Source organism: Limulus polyphemus, unplaced genomic scaffold, assembly GCF_000517525.1.
Source record: "Limulus polyphemus unplaced genomic scaffold, Limulus_polyphemus-2.1.2 Scaffold950, whole genome shotgun sequence".
NCBI classification, from domain to species: domain Eukaryota; kingdom Metazoa; phylum Arthropoda; class Merostomata; order Xiphosura; family Limulidae; genus Limulus; species Limulus polyphemus.
The window spans coordinates 169,363-176,536 of record NW_013666560.1 but is presented as its reverse complement, the minus strand read 5'-3'; the positions used below and the strand labels follow the sequence as shown (position 1 = coordinate 176,536).

At 34.3% G+C, this 7,174-nt stretch overlaps 1 pseudogene; it reads right to left on the bottom strand.

Annotated features, from left to right (window-relative positions):
- Positions 1–7,174, bottom strand: part of LOC106461391 — a 150,999-nt pseudogene that overhangs the window by 17,902 nt on the left and 125,923 nt on the right.

Below are 7,174 nucleotides of genomic sequence, written 5' to 3'. Positions count from 1 at the left end.
CGTTTTTTCTGAAAAGGTGGTGTTTATTTATTTGTGACCACGCTGTGTATATTATTTTGAAAACAGTAAAGTGCGTGCTGTTCATTTATCGATGAATTTATCGCTAACAAGTCATAGACACCTATTGTAGAATAATTCTAAGCCCAAACAACACAGTAAATATTTATACTATTAAGAAGTATAACTAAAAGCCTTTTATTTTGACAATTGGCAAAAATAATTAAATTTTATATTCTGACACAATTGAACTGTAAAAATATAGAAATATGTTTAGTTCATAACAACCGGGAATAATTCAACTTCAGATAGAATGAAATTATAAAGCAAATACCATTAAAACAAAGATTGTTGTTCAGGGCTTTCAACCAAAGCTACACAAGGGCTACCTGCACATATTCACTCATAATTTTGAACTAACAGACTAAAGAGAAGGCATCTAGCTAACAGCTTTCACCGCAAACACTTTACCTACTATTTTTTCTGACTGAATAGTGGAATTTCATCGTTACCCTTATAGCGCACCCACGGCCCCAAATGTTTGAACATGTTGTTGCGGTTACGGAACTCGAAATGTGAATCTTTGAAATGACAGTCTGGGCACGCTAACATATAACAGTCAAAAGTCTAAAATTTTCACAAAACTCATTGTACGAAGCAAGAAGTTCAAGAATAATATTTAAAATAAATACTTATTAGGTTTTAAAATTTGCTTGGGTTGAAAAAAACTATAATATAACACTTGGTTAAAAACTCGGTTAGTCTAAAACAGTCTTATCTTGAATAAACCCAACTTTTTACATGTAATTTTCTTTAATAGAATTATTATAAAAATAGTCATTATCCATGACAACCACATCCATATAAAGTCGCACTGGAATGACATGTACCAGAACTATATTTTAAAATTGTTCGAAGTTATGTTGTTAGTGTGATGACACCGAAAAGTGATTGCTTTTGGAAAGGGTATGCAACAGCCCTTTCCGACTCAAAATATTTATACACTATAATTATATAGATGTGTTCAGATTGAGGATTTAGAATTTCTAAGACAGGGACATCCCTTGTACTTAATGTCATTGGAAAAAAAAAAGGAATATGGTTCAAGTGGAGTCATTAGGATTGTCCAAAAAGAGACCTGCAACGAGCCGTACCCCAGCTGTCGAAACCAAAATGCGTCATTTTGTAACAGATGAGAATTCACGAAAACAATGATCAGTGGCAAAAACTGCCCACGAGTTCGAGGCAACATTATGCAAAATAATCAAGAACGACCTCCTTCTGGAAACGAGGCCAACAAGGTATGTATGTGTTCAACAAGATAAGGCTTCCCATTCGTACCTCTCTTTCAAATTTCGTATACCTTAAGCAAATGTTTTGGATTGTTTTGAATTTTGCGTAAAGCTACACGAGGGCTATCTGCGCTAGCCGTCCTTAATTTAGCAATAAAATACTAGAGGGAAGGCAGCTAGTTATCACTACCCACCGCCAACTCTGGGGTTACTCTTTTACTAACGAATAGTGGGATTGACCGTCACATAATAACGCTCCCACGGCCGAAAGGCGAGCATGTTTGGTGGGACGGTGATTCGAACCTGTGACTCGCAGATTGCGAGTCGAGTGTCCCAATCACTTGACCATGCCAACCCTTCTGGAGAATGAAAAGAGTATTAATGCTATTCCATACAAAGGCATACCGGTTAAGACGCTGGACGCAAAGCCTATGGATCGGATCATTGAAACGGGCACTGGAATACCGTCATTCTCGTATCGTACACCAGCTGACTTATGGAAAGCCTGCAAGGAGAAGTGGTGTGCTTTGGATATGATAGCCTTACGATAGAGCCTTTGGAAATGGAAACTACGCTTCAGGGCTATTTTCAAAATGCACGATTGTTAGATGGAGCATGACCAGACGTAGCGATATGGAGTGTAACGACGTGGTGACTTTCCGAAGTCGTTATAATATAACGTGCTTAACGTATGTAACCTTGTAAAATACTGCGCTAACGCTGAAATAGTTTGAATGGTACTGGTGCACTCAACTAGTCAGTTTTCTATAAATTTTTGTACTCATATATGGGAATTTTTGGCAGTAAGTAAAAAAATCACAAACGCTAACAATAGTTTATTTTAAAAGTCTTTTTTAGTTTTTAAAAACATCATAATAATTAAAAAGTGCGTTAAAAAGATAATTTTTATGACTGTATCGATACATTTAGTTGCTTCTGGGTGTTTGATAGCATTTTGTATAAATAGTCAGTTAAATATAATCTACGAATGTTACTGTTTATTGGTAATAGAAATATTCTGAGTTGATTAATAAAAACTGCAACAGAAAACGGACATCATATCACCTTCAGTTTTAGGTTTTGCTGCATTTCAGTAAACCTATAAGTCCATCTTGTTACTTAAATAATGCATCTAATAAGCAGTTTACTTGATTTTCATTTTAGTGTGAATTACCAAATGTTAATAATTTCATTACCGTTTTACTAGTTTATGTTTTACAAGTTGTTCCACAAATGAAAAGAAACGTTCTCAATGCTATAAAAACTGAATAATCGAGCCATAATCAAACTTTGCACACAATAGTCGTTCTAGGACAGCTTAGCCACGACGTGAGACACACACACACACACATATATATATAAGGCATCTATCGTTGCAGAACAAATGTTTTCATACTGACTTATCCACGGAAGAGTTGTTGTAATAGCAAATTAAGGACGCCTATATAGAAACATATGTGTGGTAGTTCCTACGGTCGGTTATGATGTTCGAAAAGCAAAACCTACCTGAGACAGCGAGGCTACCGTCACGTGACACTGCTACACACGTTACCACATCTTTATGATTATTGACTTTCTGCATCTTTGGACGCTGATGGGCACCTTCATTTTTCTTGGAGTAGAAGTTCCACACCAGGGCCTTATTGCCTCCAGCGCTTATGAAAAACGTGTCGTTCTCCTGCGTCTGCAAACATGTCCCTGTTTATTATCATTTTACAACCAGCAATAAAAAAGTAGGCATACAACTTTTACTGATTTAATATTAGAAAAAAAGCTACACATATCTTTTAAAAAAAACCAAACGGAAAATCCAACCACTTGCTCAAAACTTTTTTTTTCAAACCATTTTCAGTAAGAAAAAGATGCGATACAGAATGTAAATAATTGTTAATGAAATCCAAATGCCTTTCCCTTATATTAGAAATTAGGTAAGAAATGCAACGTAAGCCATAAATATAACATGTGATATAAAGACGGAATTTTCATTACGTTTAAACCTACTTCAATAAACATTGTTTCAACAGATTAATGCATGCTGTCATAACGATCAGACAAACATTACACTTCGCAGCTCCAATAGTTCTATACACGAGATAGTTTCATCCAACTTCTGCTGACTGGACTAAAATTGTCTGAAGTAGTATCTTTTCTGAATATTATTAAAGTACAAGGTTTGTATTCGAATAGATCATTATTATCAGTTTTAATCTGGCAGAAATATCTATGGTGACAGAAATAATGAAACAAACAAATTTTAGATAATAAACATATCACATGTAACCTGGCTAACGTGGTAAAACTCCTCTATTATGATGTTTCATAACTTGCACTAAAAGTTAATGAGAAAAAACAACACTCGGATCTCTGTAATTGAGTTTTTGGATTTAATAGACGCGGATAATCGTAAACAAATATTGTATCTTGGCTGGTAATTTTGTATCTAACTTTTCTTTAGCTATATAAGCCTCCAAGCCTATTCTTGAACTATTGGAGGGAGGGGAGTATTATGCTTTAGTCACTGGATCTTGTTTAGCAGATGCACATAATTAAGAGGATTTCATATTTTTGTTTATTGACATATAGCTAATACAATCAGGAGTTGTCTCAAAGGTTTTAATAATACACATATTCATATGGTTGACTTACCTGTAGACTGGTGACCGCATCTGAGTGTCCTGCTAATGTCTGGAGCAATTTGGCTGAATGAATATCGTAAACATAGCTCTTGCCGTCGTGACATCCCACCACACAGCGACAGTTATCCCTGGCGAAGCATAGACTGGTCACTGTACCAGAATGACCCTGCAGGCAGTGGACGTCTGAGCCTGTGGTCAAAGATCGCACGTGCACTGTATTGTCCGCACAAGCCAATAACAGAAAAGTCGAGTCAAAAGACACTCTCATATGACAGATGGGGGCCGTCAAGGGGATGGTGTTAAGGAGGTTAAAACCTTCCAGACACCAAATACACACGGTACAGTCAGAGGACCCTTCCGGATAAAAAAGAAAATGTCACTATTAAAAAGTGTCTGCAATGGAGCCTCGTTGAAGAATACCAGTATTCTAATCAAATGGTTCTAGTTGTAATGCAATAATCGTAGATACGACAGAATTACTTATCGAACTTAAAGGGATCCAGAAAATGCATTTAAAATAAAGAAAACTAACGCAACTGGCAGGTTTAGTCTCTTAAAGTATTTCTGGTAGGTAATTACTACCTAAGAACTTTTAAACATTGTTTTATCTCTTTGTGAAAAAAGAAAAGCTACGTAGCGCTAAATAATGTATAATATTTAACTCTGGATCACATTTGTTTTTTTTCAGTAAACATTTTTTAAAAGTTTCGCTGTAACTAATAAATTGAAAAGGTAATCGGGTTAAAATGAGTAAGCGAAGCATTCTAACTACGGTCAGATTTGAAAATACCATTTAATAGTCGTTTTAAGAAAATAGAAATACAAAACCTTTCTAAATGAGCTTTTAACTCAAGGGTTCATAAGAAATTAAAATAAATAATCAAATATAATATGTACCTGTTTTTGAAAGAATTCTGATTAAGAAGTTAGCACACAGGATCACATACAAAAGTTGTAATGGTTTTCCAATGAAACCCAAAACTCATTTTAAAACCATTACAACTGTTTTTGAACAAATGTGGCACAAGAATAAAACAACAGTAGATTTTGTTGCACTTAAATCACACAAGTTTTCTGTGACCAGTGAGAAAGTTACTTAGAAATACGAGAACTAGAAAACTTCAACAACTAGTATGATCTACTAGCAAACAAAATTCTTAGTTCAAATACAAAAAATACCCATAGAAAGAGCTGAAAGCAAGTTGTTTAAAGTTTGTGATATATACAGTTTCTTATTTTTAACCATCGAAAAGCTTCAACATTTATCGAAAATTTCTTACCTGTTGCAAAAATGTCATCGCCACTATTCACAACTAAGCAGTTAATCACACCTCGATGGTCCTCCAACCGCTGTACCACGTGACCAGAGTCCAACCTTGCGACAATCACCACTCCAACTTCGGAACCGCTCAAGACGAAAGTTTCCGAGTTTGTTGTTGTAACACAGAGGACCCCGGCAATGTGATAGCTGGAAGTACAAACAGTATATAAGACGAAAGTTTCCGAGTTTGTTGTTGTAACACAGAGGACCCCGGCAATGTGATAGCTGGAAGTATAAACAGTATATAAGACGAAAGTTTCCGAGTTTGTTGTTGTAACACAGAGGACCCCGGCAATGTGATAGCTGGAAGTATAAACAGTATATAAGACGGAAGTTTCTGTCTTTGTTATTGTAACACATAGAACCTCAGCAATGTGATAGCTGAAAGTACAAACAGTATGTAAGACGAAAGTTTCCGAGTTTGTTATTGTAACACAGAGAACCCTATCATACGATAGCTGGAAGTACAGTAAGACGAAAGTTTCCGAATTTATTGTTGTAAACAAAGATCTTAGCAAAAAGTATACCGGTATCAGTTAATTGGTATATTTCATAGCACAAAACTGTGTATAGTTTATAGTTACTGTTTTTACTTCTGTGCAGACACCACACCTAAGGGCACGGTATGGTGCCTCTGGATTCAGGAGGTTGCATACTGAGTTAATATAGTTAAAAGCACATTATAAAACATTTCTACCCTACGTGATGCTGTAAGTGGCATTTCAAAATTCTCTACAGGGAATTACGGACCAAAAATTCAGTTCATTATCCTCATCTCTGCACAGACCAGTGAGATGAGGTACTTTGGGCATTTCTTAAACCATAAAAAACAAAAAACAAAAACAAACAGCATGCTGGAAAATATGGTTATGAAATATAAGATTTCATGAGAGTAGTTAACTAGCAGTAAAACAAAAAGGGCAATCAGTTTGTACAGAGTAGAAAAACTTAATTAACAGTAAAACATCAAGGACAGTCTGTATGTAGGCAGCTATAGAAATACTTAACTCACAGTGAGACAACAACAACAACAATCTGTATGTAAACAGCTATAGAAAATAAATTAAAACAACAAGGACAATCTGTATGTAAGAAGGTTTTAAAAAAACTTAACTAACAATAAAACAACAAGAAAAAATCCGATGCAAACATCTACAAAAAAAACAACAATATTACAGTAAAGCAAGAATGACTACCTCTATGTAAACATATATAAAAAAATTTACTAACAGTAAAACTACGAAGACAATCTGAATGTAAATCTCCATAAAATTATTAAAGGTAAATCAATAAGGAAACCTTGAATGTAAACATATATACAGAAACGCAATTATCAGTAAACGAACAAGGATAAACTTTGCATTAAAATATATAGAAATAATTAAAAGTAAAGTAACAAGAATATTCTATATGTAAATTTCCACAGTAGATCAATTTATTTAAAATCAAACCAACATCGCATGGATGTTAACGTATATAGAAAAACCTAATTAACAGTAAATCAACAAGTGCACTATGGATGTAAAAATCTATAGAAAAGCATTACTAGTAAAAAAATAGAAAGACAGTCTAAATATGAACATCAATCGAAAACATTACTAGTTGTAAAAGAACAAATACAACCTGGATAAAAAACATTCTTAACAGGGAGTTTATCCAACTGATGAAACAGTGTATTCTAATTTTTATGAGAAACAAAGCAAGAAAAATATATTTATTATTTAGCTATACTCGTTACCAGATCGATTTTTAGTTTTTAATTAACTACTTTGATCGGAAGTTAATATTAGTAAGATAATATAACTAAAACTACAATAAAGATGAAATGGATATAAAGGCAATAAAGAGAAGACAGGTAACTACAACAACAAGAACAGTCTTCATGTATTAAATACCATTACAATCACATAGATATAAAACTAATGCCT